The sequence below is a fragment of the Typopeltis vanoorti genome, chromosome 17 (genome assembly GCF_054136105.1).
Source record: "Typopeltis vanoorti isolate ZY-2024b chromosome 17, IOZ_Tvanoo_1.0, whole genome shotgun sequence".
In the NCBI taxonomy this organism is placed as follows: Eukaryota; Metazoa; Arthropoda; class Arachnida; order Uropygi; family Thelyphonidae; genus Typopeltis; species Typopeltis vanoorti.
In genome coordinates, this window is record NC_143565.1 from 103,410,697 (window position 1) to 103,424,769 (window position 14,073).

Below are 14,073 nucleotides of genomic sequence, written 5' to 3' on the forward strand. Positions count from 1 at the left end.
ATTGAAGTCTAAGATGTTTGACTCCCGTTTGAGTTTGGTTTGTTGGAGTTTTCCTAAAATTTCTTCCTGGTTGACAAGAGTGTTTTCATTATTGAAGTATAGGCCTGATATTTTGATTGGAGGGTTGGGAGATTTGATATCCGGCCAGAAACCTATGGGAAGAGTGGCTGTTTTGTCTTTATTAATTTTTGAGCCTGATGCAGTTTCAAAAGTTTTGATAATGTGTGAGAGACTTTCTTTTGAGGCTTCATTTCTGATTATAATGTTAATATCATCTGCATATATTAGCACTTTAAGGGGTGGGCCAACTATTGGAGGAAATTCCACACCTTTTATTTCTGGAGAATTCCTAATTAGGTTTGCCAACATTTCAATATAAATAACATAGAGGGCGGGGAAGAGAGGACATCCCTGACGAACTCCTCTTGTAATCTTAATAGGATCAGACAATGTTTCATTTATCAGAAGTTTACTGTTTATATCATTATAAACGGTTTTAATTATGTGAAGCATCGACGGACCAATATTGTGATTTATGAGAGATTCATACAAAAGATTATGGCACACTCTGTCAAAAGCTTTACCTTGGTCCAAAGATATGAGAACAGCTGGGATCTCTTTGTATTTTAGGTAAGATATGGTGTCCCAGAGGAAAAAAAACGTTATGTGAGCTTGCACTTCCTGGCACTGCACTTGCTTGGTTGTTATTTAAAATGGTTGGAAGTACTTGCGCTAGACGGAGAGAAATACATTTAGTTAAGATTTTATAGTCTGAATTTAATAAGGTTATTGGCCTCCAATTTTTGATATCTTTGAGGTTTCCCTTTTTTGGCACTAGGGAAATTATTCCCGATTTTTGAGAGGTTGTCAAATTTCCCCTGGTGATGCAGTATTCGAATATCTGTAGGAGAGCTGGCGCGAGTTTTGGCCAAAAGGTTTCGTAGAATTCCATGGGGAGGCCATCCGAGCCAAGAGCAGCATGATTTTTGAAGGTTTTTAACGCTAGCTTTATTTCCTGTACAGAAAAGGGTCTGTCTAGCCATTCTTTCTGGAGGTTAGACACTTTTGGGTTTTTTTGAAGGAGTCAGGGCCAAAGGGATTCATCCACTTTTTCAGCTGTGTAAAGCTGAGAGTAGTAGGTTTTGAATGTTTCAATGATTTGTTCCTTTTTGGTATAACTAATGTTATTATGAATAATAATTTCTTGTATATCTTTGTTTTTCCTATCTTCTTTAATTTGAGTGTAGAAAATCCTGGTAAATTGATATTCAGCAGCGACCTTTTTACTTCTGGATTTGAGGAGTTGCGTTCTGATATCTTCTTGTTCTAGGGCTATTATTTGATTTTTAAAATTTTGAATGGATTGTTGTATTTGAAGAATATTACTATTATTACTTCCTTGTTGGAAAAGGAATATGAATCTATAAAGTTGTTGTACTTTGGATCTCTTATCTTGTTTTCTTTTTTTGGAAATTTCTTGTAATTTGTCTTTACAGGCGGATTTTAGCTTTTCCCACCATTCTGCTTTATTATCCGATATAAGGTCTAAATGCTCCGAAATTAAATGGTTGATTTCATTCCTTGTGTCTTCTTCCAAAATTATGGGATCACATCTCCAATAGCCCGGTCCGAAAAAGGATTCAGATGGGAAGAGAAAGGTAGCTACAACTGTTGAGTGGTCTGAGATTTTCATAGCATAACTTGTGTGGTCTACTAAGTTTTGTTTCAATAGAGCAGTACGGTTTTCAGAAGTGTAAATTCTGTCAAGTCTTGTCCTGATTCCTCTGCTGGATTTCCACGTGGTGCAAGATTTATTGGGGTAGAGAAAGTTCCACGAGTCTGTAAGATTGTATTCAAAGTATATTTCTGACAGTTGTAACTTACCGAAGTCACCTTGTTTGTGATCTCCTGCTATTTTATCTTGTGATAAATTCATCACAAAATTAAAGTCCCCGCCCATTATAATTTCAAACGATACGTCTAGATATGGAGGCAGATTTTGTAGGAAATTTTTTCTATCAGCTTTATCTGTTGGGGAATAAATGTTAACCAGTTTAATGTTATAGTTGTTGATTTTGATGTGGGCTATAATAATACGTCCTTCTTGATCCATTTTAGAAAATAGGATTTTTCCTGTAAAGTTAGGATTGAAAATAATATAATAGCTACTCCTTTACTTCTATTTGTTCCGAAACTCCAGAATGATTTAACCTTGAATTTGTTTTCCAAATTTTTAACTGTTTTCAATTGGTTGATGTGCGTTTCTTGTAGAAATATAATATCCCATTTATTATAGATCATGTTGTTAAATAACCAATTGTTTTTTGTTGTTATTAAAGCCTTGGATATTAATTGTAGCTATGCTTAAAGAGGTTGTTGGTCCCATTACTGGGATTTGGTAATGGCTTGATTCTTGGGTTTTTTTTTTTTTTTTTTTTTTTTTTTTTGTTTTTCCGTTCTCTCTCTGGTGAGCTGGAGGTGTCGCCATTATCAGAGGTTGGTCTAGTCCTTTTTGGACCTTGGGATTCAGGCTGTGTACATTGTGTTAAGCGCAGGCATGCAACTTTCATAGGAGTATCTACATCTACAAGGGATTTTTTCTCTGTTTGTTTGGGAATTTTTGACTTGTGGATATTTTTACTGTCACTCGACGCAAGTTTGTTTAGGAATTCTTGGATCTTACAGGTATCTTGTGCGTCCTGAAGCGCATCAACACATTGGTTAGCTTCCAAAGTGAGTTTTGAAGGGTGGGGGGAGTCGAAAACTCCAGATGACTGCGTTTGATTAGGGATGGAAGTTTCTTCTTCCATAGCTTCAGATGAGTCCTCACTGAGATCGAGTGGAAATTTTTCTGGAATAGCTTCACATGACGGGCTAGTTAAACAAAATTGTAGCAGCAACACAAAGACTAGTTTTTTGTTCCTGTTTTTGGCGTCCTCCAAATGAAAAAAAAAAAAAAAAAAAAAAAAAAAATGCAGCTATCACATAAGACTAGTCCTAAACGGAGAAAAAAACTGGTACTAGTTTTTTCTTAAAATGAGTCTCCCAGATTTTAGCAAATTTATACAGCCATATTTATTGAGATTTGGAGTGTGTTTCAGGGCTTCTGTTGCCTCTAAAAACAATCTCTCAGACTTGTAAGAGCTTCTATGCAGTACTTTTGTGTTCTTCCAGTTGATCCAGTGTGCAGGGGTATCCAGAATATGGTCTGCTAGGCCCGATTTGCCATAGTGATAATGTCCGATGTATCTTTTGTGTTCGTTGATGTGGATGTTCACAGTTCTTCCTGTTTGACCGTAGTACGCTTGATTACATGAGCAGGGTACTTCATAGACTCCTGGATGTGATAAAGGGGGAATGCTGTTCTTGGGTGAGCGGATAAGGGTTGCTAATTTGCTCCATGATCTGATTGTGGTGTACGACGAACACATAAATCTGTCCACACATATCACCTATTATGTTACGTGAAAGAATGTTCAGTTCCTTATGGAGAGACCAAAAGCTCAAAATAAAACGGATAAAGATGTTGAGACCTTTCGAAGGAGGACTAAATATACCCCTGATCCCTGAAGCCATCGCAGCAATCCGGATAGACGAAGTAAACAAAGCTATAAGCAATCTCCCTTACACATCACTCACCAAATACTGTAAGATGTTTAAGAGGAAGTACGCAGGCCACTTGTTGTCAACTGTTCTATTTTCTGATATTTGTGTTCATTTTTCTAACATTCTCATTTCTAGAAACATGTATCATTATGAGGTGAGCAATCCTCTTCGATAGATAGTGTCTTGCAGAAACTGCTTGAAGCAAAACAAGTGTTTGGTTTGTTTTAAGCTATTTTTGGATTAATTATTCTCCCCGAGGGGAGTGAGCTGACCCTAGAGGTAGTGCAATACCAGGGCAACTCGTGGCAAAGGTGGAGCAAGCTCCAAGCACTTCGCCGCCTTCCAAAAATCAGTTTAATATCTTGGGCCCCGATGGGACCCGTATCAGATATTAAGCTGATAAGAACAGATTATGTTTGAGTACCATTTTGACTAAATGTCTTAGGTTAAGAGCCTTTCATGTCCAGGGCATTTTCAGCCAAGGCCAGTGGAAGACATACTCATTTTAGCGTACAGTTATCGAAGCTTCAGCCTCCGCTTCCACTTCTTTAACCGTACCCTGTTCCTTTTGTGGGTTACCATTTTGAATCTAGTAAGTTCCCATTGGCCTGTGCCATCCTTGCCCCCTCTGCCCACAATAAGAGCTGAGAGGGTCTGTAGATTTTGCAGGCCTGGGAACTCTGTTGAGACTTATGGTTTGAAGTAAGAAGAAAAGTAGGATAGATGAAGATTCTGGTCTTGAAGTAGGTGGGTTGGGTGGGCGATTTTATATAAATTTAGTTTAGGTTGAGGATCTAACTGGCCTAAGGTGCCAGACCCTTGGCCAGCTTCTGCTTGCCATGCGCTCTACCCCGTGTTCATAGGGTTTGCCCGTAGAGCGCATGGGGAAACAGGAATAAATTTTGGATATACTTTTTAGTTTAGGTTTAAGTTTACTTAAAATTTTTTTTTTTTTTTTTTTTTTTTTTTTTTTTTTTTTTTTTTTTTTTAAAATACAAGCCCAAATTGCTTCTGAAAAAGCAGTTTGGGTTGTTTCTAAGGTTACGATGTCTAAGTGCGGTTCAGAGATGGGGGAGGTCCATTGCCTGGGTGATGCCGCCCCCTAAGGGGCTGCACCGATTCGATGTTTTCCTTCGCTGCCCAGGTTCAATGGGCCCCTCGCTCTCTTGTTCCCCTAATGCTTCTGGTAATACTCTCTCAGAAGCTGTCTGATGATGACTCTATCCTGTAGTAAATCGTTGACGCCGTGACATACCTCCTCGGCCTCTTCTTCCGTGAATCCTAGTAAGGGGAAAAAGTCAAGTGGCATTATGGAGGTTGCGTTTCTTATCACTCGATCTCCCCATATCAGTCCTACCTTAGGGTCATGGTGGTATCTATTAAAATAAACATAGATATCTTCTCTCTTTATGATCTCCGTAATTTTCTGCAAGGTCGTTGCTCTCCCGCGAAAGTGTCTTATGAAGTATTCTCCAAAGAGTCTTAGTTCGGTTTCCTTGTCCCGTTTTATTTCCTCTATTTGTCTTTTTTCCATGATTTTACTGTTTATCCCTAAGGGCCAGGGCTTGTATCTTGTAGGGGTGTTATCCTCTTCTGCTACTTTTTCATCTTCTTTTCCGGTTTTTCCATTTTCTTTTTCTATGTTGCCCTTCTCTACTTCGCTTTCCGCTTTTGGATCCTCCTGCTCTATTTCTGTATCATTTGATGTTTCTATTTGTTCTGTTTCCTCTTTTCCACTTTCTGTTTCAATGGTTTCTGTATTTGGTTTTCCTTGGTCTTCTTCTATTTCCTTCTCTTGTTCTGCGTTTTCTGTTTCCTGATTCTTTGCTGCTGCTTTGCCTGTGGTGGCGTCAGTGGTTGGATCTTCTATGTTGCCAGTATTACCTATCAAATCTGTTATAATTTCCAGATCGGCTAAGTTCTGATTTTGTGTCAATTTTTCTGTTGTTGCTATTTTACTTTTGGCCACTGACCTGGTGATTACGCCTTCTGTGTCGCTGTAGTACTGATGTTGTTTTTCTTCTCCTGTGGTGGCGGTATTTTCTGAGATTTGGGTTCTGTCTTTCTTGCGTTTTCGTTCCCTTTTTGGTTTTTCTGTAGTTTTTTTCGGAATTTTTTTGAAGTCTTCCTTCCTTGTGTTTGTATCTTTATGGGGCTTTTCTGAAACTGTTTCTTCCTCGCTTGAGCTCTCGTCGGTCTCATTAAACCATTTTTTGTGTGATCCTGTAGATTGTTTAGCTGCAGTGCCGGCAGAAAGTGCTGGGAAGGCGCCGGGATCCGTGGTGGTAGCCTCTACCTCTGCAGTCAGGGTGTCTCCTGTGGGGCCCGCCTGCACGCCTCCAGACATGACGGTTCCTCCCGTTTTTTCTGCGTAGGTCCTGTTTGGGCATGTATTAATCCTGTGATTTTCGTCTTTACATTTCCGGCAGGGTGCCTTGCACAGATTCAAGGTATGGCCCGCCTCCGAACAGTTTGTACAATTATTATTCTTGGGACACGCTACACTCAAATGCCCCAGGGAGCTACACCTGAAGCATTGCTTTTTCACTCCCGGGTAATTTACAATTATTCTGGTTGATCCAATGAAGACAAAATTGGGGAGTTCGGTCTTCATATCTAGCAGAAACGTGACCTCTCCCGTCTTCCAGTCTGGGAAGTCTATGTCGTTTGCGGCTTTTACGCTGCTTACGACTCCCCATTTTCCGAAGATTTTCTGGATAATATCTGTCCCATTTTCGAGGTATTCGACAGGGAATCTGTCGATTCTAATCGGCTTCAGTGCCTGACCTACAACGAAGGGGTGTAGAGTTTCCTCTTCACATTTGAACCCTTCGATCAGTTTGTCTCTGGAAGCTATATTCTTAAGTACTACTTGGTATCTACCAAGACCGAAAGGTGTTAGGCCAGAGATATTTTCCGATCCTACACAGCTAATAAGCGCTTTTGCCAAAGTTTTCTTGTCTATTTCAGGGTTTATTTCTAAGCCAAGAGTTCTGATTCTCGGTATCGGCGTAAATGAGGTCATGGCTCTGTAGGGAGAGGGGGGAACGCCACACTAAAACTAGGGCGGTGGTCGAAAGGAACAAAGACAATCTTAGTAAAAGCAGTCTTACCACATGAGCTCCCTCAGACGTCCGCGTCCCCAGGATCCAGTGCTCCAGGCAGAGTCGATAGCAGGTCAGGAGCTGGACTGCTGACGTCACGGCACCGGAGTGAGCTGATCCCCGAGGTGGTCCTTCACTAGGGCAGATCGTGTCAGTCGTGGGGCGAGCTCCAGGCACTTCCTCGTCTTCGGATGTCTTAACTTCGGAATAGTTCTGCAAATGCCTCGATATTGCTGTAAATCTTTGAAAAAACATATATAAAAACATATAAACTAATATTTACTTAATGACATAATAAGCTAAAAAACCTACTTCTCGCTTTGAACTTAGCCAAAAGGCCGAGAAGCGATAACTACCAACTCCCGACGATTTTTATTTATATACATCTTCTATAAGCCATCATTTGATTTTAAACACGGATGCTTGCAAATAACAAACACAACTATCAGCTGTATATATACAATATTACGAATGTACTTTTTACTAGAGCAACTACGATCTCAACCTACTGGCGGTGTTCTGCATATTAACGTGAAATTTTCATACAAAAGTAATCATTGCAGCTAGTGTTTCGGCTTTATTCAAAACTGTTATACTAAACTGGTTAATAGATGGCGCCCTCTGTGGTCGAAAATTCACCTCGGTTACATTGCGCGATGTCTCTAGCAAAATACACTTTCCTTCATTATTCCATTTAGTAGTGTCTCAAAATGAAAAAAAAATTTATTCGTGGTGCGTTAAACTTTCCAACATCAAGTCCCGCAAATATTCGATACTGAACATGCGTCGTGGCCAACTGCGTTCGTAAAAACAGTGAAGGAAATCTCAAGATGCCAGCTTTCTTCAGGGCAGTGATGTCACTGAAATTGCCTGCCTCAAAACACGATAAAACTCATCGTTTCGACGACCTAACTACATTTCGTTGTAATAAACTAATTAGTAATAATTGCATTAAAAACTTTTATTATAAACTTATTGGAAAATAAATAGAAGTATCTCATACAGATCGAAACTAGTGAAAATACCGTAGTCCCCCCTTATTCGCGGGGGATACGTTCCAAGACACCCCGCGGATAACTTGATGAAATTGAGGATAGTACTGAAACCCCATTCCCCATATATGTTTTTTTCCTATACATACATACCTAGAATAGAAGTTGATAGACAAACTGAAGGTAACGTTAAATGATTGCTATAATAATGAGGCCATTAAGCATTGTATAAAGCCATAGATTTTTGTATTCAGATCAACCGCTGGGATTTCAAAGGAGGAAAATTGAGAGAATAGAAGCAAATAAGAAAATAAAAAGGTGATATCAGGACTGCATGTTATAAGGATATTAAAAGATGTAAACTGCAGGACTAAGAGGGTGAGAAGTGTTTTTTTTTTTTTTTCGTGGTGGTTGTTAAACTGTGGACTGTATCTGCATGATAGTAAGAACATAAATTGCAAACGAGTTTAAGGGATAGTATGATACTGTTATGATCTGAGAGGAACTGTTCAGTTATTTGCTGATGATACAAAGTTGGGTAGAGCATCAGTTAACACAGATGTCAAAATTTTGTATGATGATTTGGATAGATTGGCAGACTGGACAAAGGAGAATAGATGTTGGTTTAACATGGCAAAGTGTAAGGCTATGGATTTTGGGGCAAGAAGATTACCAGCTATATACCACATTGGACTATACTCCAGGAAATTGACAAAACCAGAAACTTGAGATTGTTAGTGTATAGGGAGTTAAGGTGTAGGGTGTTCACAAAACAAAAGTGGCTAAACCATCTCATCAGATCACTTGGTTACTGAAAAATACCTTGACAAGCAGGTTATTATTCCTCTTTATCTAGCCTCGATAAGACCCCATCTTGACTACTGTGTGCAGATCTAGGTTCCAGGGTTTCTTGGTGATGAGGAGATGGAGAGGATCCAGAGGAGTGACTAAGACGGTAGTAGGTTTATGGAATCAACCTTACAAGAACAGGTTGAAGATTTGTGTTTCTGTGGGTTACGGAAACTGGTTGATAGGCATAAAAGAGGTGATATGATTGATATACAAATTACTGAAGGGTTTTACCAGAGAGGAAATTTTTAGAACCAGTCTGGTGAGAGAACTAGGGCCATCCATAGAAATTGAGTAAGAGTGCAGTTAACAAGGATGTTAGTACCTTTTTTTTTTTTTTTTTTTTTGCTTTAGAATAGTGAATGAGTGGAATAGATTGCCAGTCTGTTGTTGGTGCCATGTCTGTGAATAGGTTCAAAGCAAAGTATGATGCTGTGCAAATGTTAGTTCTTGACATAATGTTTAAGTCCTCTCGTAATGAGTCAGACTCCTTGGAGGTGCCTGTAATAATAAATGAAGAATACTGTGGACCACAGGACTTGCCTTGCCCCTCCCTTCCAAGTCGTTCCTGGAACTCAATATCATACAAGAGACTGACAGGCACAGGGCAGGTGACATGAAAGTATCTGTGAAACAGATATAAAAGCCTGGGTTGGGCTCTGACTGCTGCATGATTGTCAGTGTACTCAGACTGAACTGAAATAAGGTGCCTTTTTATCTAGCCAAAAGGCTGAAGCGCAGGCAGGGCTGCCTGATTTATAAATGGTGTTGTAGGCATCAATGAGTCTTAATTGGGAAATGAATTTTATCACTTTGCTTATTATAGGCCTATAGTGTCAGATTTTCTAATGCCAAGTTTCCAGACTATGGGTAGATAAATAAGGGGGAAATGAATGCTTAATTTGCTGTAGTACATTGCCTTAATAAGGCAATGTACTACAGCATGCATATTACCTTTTGTCATGAGCGATCCATAAAAAAAAAAAAGATTCTAACCTAATTTGGTAGCATTTACAGCAGTTAAGCTTTCCTTTTATGTCATTTTCAAAATGAGATAATTAATACCATTAGGATAGTCTTGCTGGCCTGGTTGGCCATAGATGTTTGTAAAAGTCTTTAGTTGGGAGATGAATTTCACTGCCTGATGTGAGACTGCTATCCCACTTAATATAAGCCTAAAGTGACTTGTAAAGTTCCATATTGGGTTTCTAGAGAAGGATTACTGAACTATTTAAAAATAATAATAATAAATTTCAAATACATAAAACAGTTAAAAAAAAAAAAAAAAAAAAAAAAAAAAGTAGAGAAATCCACTGCAGTATAAATATACTATAATTTTATACTGCAGTGGATTTAAAAATTTCTAAACAAAATGTTTAATAACCTTATTATTAGTTTGTTTCCTATAATTAACCACGCTACCGGCCAAGACGTCTATAGACGTTCACGTTATCATGGATGCGAAGTGCTTATTAAAATTATAATACCATTGTTACAACAATGAAATATATGATGGATACGAAGCGTATGCAGATGCGCATTTGATCCATAACGGCCGGTAAGGTGGTTAAGAGCATGCTCACCATAACACTTAGATGTGACTGGTTACTATATTTACAATTAAAGCATTTTACTCGTAACTACTTGTTATGTGTGCCATATTTTTGATGAGACCAATTTTATTTACTTGTATTTGTTTGCAGATCTAATTAAATTCTATTTTAATTTGAAAATTGTTCCTAACAGCATTTCATTTTTTAACTTAATAGCAAAGCAATCACAATCTGCTTAGTAAACAAGATTTGTTCCCACCACATAAAACAAAAAAATAGGGAAAGATAATTAAAAATTCTCTCCCTCTCTGTCTCCATCCATGTTTTGAGGAATTTAACATAAAGCTTTAACATTTGTATCTGCCATTGTGGTGCAGCTTCGTATATTATTCCAGCACTTTTCTTCACCTAATGCTAATGACAATAATTCAGGTGCTACACTCTCAATACTCTGTATTGGTGTAATTTGATAATACTTAAGGCAATACTAACCCGAGGCTAAATGCCATCTGCTTGTGGCACAGTCTGCACAAATGAGAATGTGGCAACTGGATTGCAGACGAAAAACTCATCTGAAATTCAGAAGAAATTCTAATAACTAGTCCGAGAGCTAGAGCTAACTTTTGTCATCAGAGTAGCTCTGCTAACTGAATAAGAATTCATTTATTATCACACAAGTAGAAATTGGATGGACAAATTGGAATTGAACCAGAGACAAGGTTGCACAATAAACATTTGATATCAAAAGGTTTTCTTTAGAGTAACAGCATATCAATTCCAGAAAATGTGAAAATAGTTGCATAAAAGAAACAAAGCAATCACAGAACTAATCTTTTCTATAATGGGATAAAGAAAGGTGAAAAATAAAACAATTGGTTATAATTGCTGGAATGAAAGAAGCAAGATTAAATTACAAAGCGTAAACATATGGTATTTATGCTCCAGCAGCAAATTAACAATCCAAATTTTACAAAACAGGTTTATCAAAAGTGTCCAACATATCTGTAAGAGCATGAACTAACTTAATAAAACAATAATAAAATGTCAGCTTATGAAGAAATTTGCTGGATATAGGCATCTAACTTTCCAGTGCTTTGTCTCCACCAGCTTGTCACACAATTGTAGATCATCCTTCCATCTCGTTCTTTGGCGAGATTGAAGGATAAGCAGTCAGTCTAATATCACCAACACAAACATGTTTCACAATATCGTGTACTCCAGTTAACTCTAATTTGATTATTTTAAATTCTTTTGCATTTTTTTTTTATTGGAGCATGCTTTTCTCTAGAGTGCTCTGAGCCACATGCAGCCTGTTCATTGCCTATATCTCGCATCCAAAGGCAAACACAGGAATAATGCACAATATCAATTTTAGCTTTTTAAGCATACAGGCAAATCATAGAATCTTTATACAGCCAAAATATTTCTTTTCTTGTTTCTTCTATTAATATTAATTTCTTTTTTTTTACCTTAACTCACTGACGAGATATAGCCCTCTGACTGGAATATTGTCTGCTAATTTTAATTAGACTTGATATAAGTTTATCATTAGTTTTGTTTTTGGTATTTTTTTTTATGTTTTTTTTCTTCTTGCAGATTCCTTTGAGCTTATATTTTTCCACACAAGAACAGTGTCATCTACACAAAATGTAATGTTGGAATTTTTTTCCATTGATATTGATGCAAAGTTGGGTTGCACAACAATTAATCGATCAAGCTAATGTAGAGAGCTTGCAAGATGATTTAAATAAGCTAGCAATATGAGCAAAAGATAACGGACGTCAGTTCAATATCAAAGTGTAAAGTTATGCATTTTGGGATTAAGATTTACAAGCTGTGTACCACATTGATGGAACTGTACTCAAGAGATTGAGACTGCAGACTTTGGGATATTGGTGGATAGTTTTCTGTAATTCAGTGGTCATATTGCTAAGATGTCCAAGAAAGCTTTTAGGATTACTTGGTTATTGAAGAACACACTAACACATACAGAGATAAAGAAGTTATTATTCCTCTCTATAAGGCAGTGATATGTCCACATCTGGATTACTGTGGTCAGGTCTAGTTGCCTAGATTCCTTAGAGATGAGGAAGTGGTAGAAAGGATTCAGAGGCAGGTAATTTTGTAAGTGATGTCAGGTTTTTATAGGAGTAATGCAGGAGAAAAAGAACAGCCATGGGAGAGTGGTAAATGGGAATGCGTTGTTTGACTCAGTTGTGTACTTCTGTCAATGAGTTCAAGAAGAGGTATGATAGATGTTGTGTGGATAGTATGGGTCTCCTGCAATGAGTCTTGAGACTCCATGGAGATTCTCATATAATAATTAGTTTTCCCATGAGATATTCTTTGGAACAGAAAACAACTTGGGTGATATAATCTCAGTGCCAAACACTGGCTGAGTTCTGATCTACAGCAGGTAATCTTATGTACTTGTCTCGGAGAGCTTTCTGTTTTAATTAATTTTTTGACTGGTGTATATAGTCAAGCTTTTTTATTTTATTAGTGTGAATATGATGTATTATCGAGAAACTTGCTCTGAAGCCTGCTTTTTGAAACCAGCTACTGGCATGAAAGTTTTGTGTAATTAAAATATTGAATATTGAACATATCCTGTATGACTTTATGCAACAGTGACTTTATTTTTTCCCTGTCAACTATTCTTATATTTGTGTTCATTTTTCTAACATTCTCATTTCTAGAAACACGTATTATTATGAGGTGAGCACAAGCCTCTTCGATAGATAGAGTGTCTTGCAAGAAACTGCTTGAAGCGAAACAAGTTTTGTTTTAAGCTATTTTTGGATTAATTATTCTCCCCAAGGGGAGTGAGCTGACCCTAGAGGTAGTGCAATACCAGGGCAACTCGTGGCAAAAGTGGAGCAAGCCAAGCACTTCGCCACCTTCCAAAAATCAGTTTAATATCTTGGGCCCCGATGGGACCCATATCAGATATTAAGCTGATAAGAACAGATCAGGCGAGTGCCGATCACTGTATGTGGTGTTACCCAGTCATCATTTCAGAGCTGACGAGCTCTATATAAGTAAGGGTAAACTTTGAGAAAAAGATTTAGCAGATTCTGCTATCTGTTGTGTCCTGGTTTGGGGAGTTTCCACGCATTTTGGGGGAATAGAAAGCTTGCCCCTGGGGTTGCAGTATACCCCGGTTGGGGGGGGGGGGGGGTTGCTTTTGGTCAGCATTGGTTTGATTGTGGCGTTAACCTACACGAGGGTAACATGTCTCCCCCCCCCCGTCACTCTGGTGTGCCACATGGTGGGATCCCGAGAGACAGAGATGGGGGGGGGTGATGATGTAAGGCTGTGGGGGAGTAATTTAAGAATATGTTACGTTAGGTTAGGATCAATGCACTAAGGCTTGGGGGGGGGTTAGATTTTAATTTTAACTTTCCATCCCACAGGTAAGCTATGCTACTTAGGGAGCACCAATGTTCGTGGAAGTGTGCTGGTCCGGATTCATCGAGTTTCATCTCGAGGTAGCTCTTCATGGAGGACCTACAGCTTCTGATGATGACATAAGGCTGTGGGAGGTAATTTGTTCCCAGCCAGTATTTGGCGCTTCCGTGGGCAATATGTTGGGGGTTGTTTAGCATCTTGATCAATGTTTCTATCCTGATTGCTATGATGGCTTCGGATAGCAGGGGTATGTTGAGTCCTCCTTGTTCAGTTGGTCTTGTCATTTTTATGCGTTTAATTTTGTCTTTGCGATCCTTCTTTCAAACTTCTTTAGAGCTTGTTTGGTGGTGGTGATGGGGGGGGGAACTGGTAGCATTAGTTGCTTTATGACCTGTGCACGGCCTCTGAGATCAATGGAGCAGGAGTTCCACTTTTCTTTCATTTTCCCTGAACTATTGCTTCGGTGCAAAGGATGTTTTGGTTATTAAAACTTATTCCGAGTATTTGGATGGGACAGGGGGGTGTTGTCTCCCACTCTCCTATGGGTAGCGAAGTGGT

At 38.6% G+C, this 14,073-nt stretch overlaps 1 non-coding gene and 1 pseudogene across 1 annotated transcript; both read right to left on the bottom strand.

The window, feature by feature from the left end:
• Positions 1-3,863: 3,863 nt before the first annotated feature.
• On the bottom strand, positions 3,864-4,046 carry LOC150097725 (U2 spliceosomal RNA). The gene has a single exon (XR_016549717.1). It is a non-coding gene; the product is annotated as a U2 spliceosomal RNA (small nuclear RNA).
• An 8,878-nt stretch (positions 4,047-12,924) lies between these two features.
• Positions 12,925-13,099, bottom strand: LOC150097726 (U2 spliceosomal RNA; annotated as a pseudogene).
• Between the last annotated feature and the right edge of the window lie 974 nt (positions 13,100-14,073).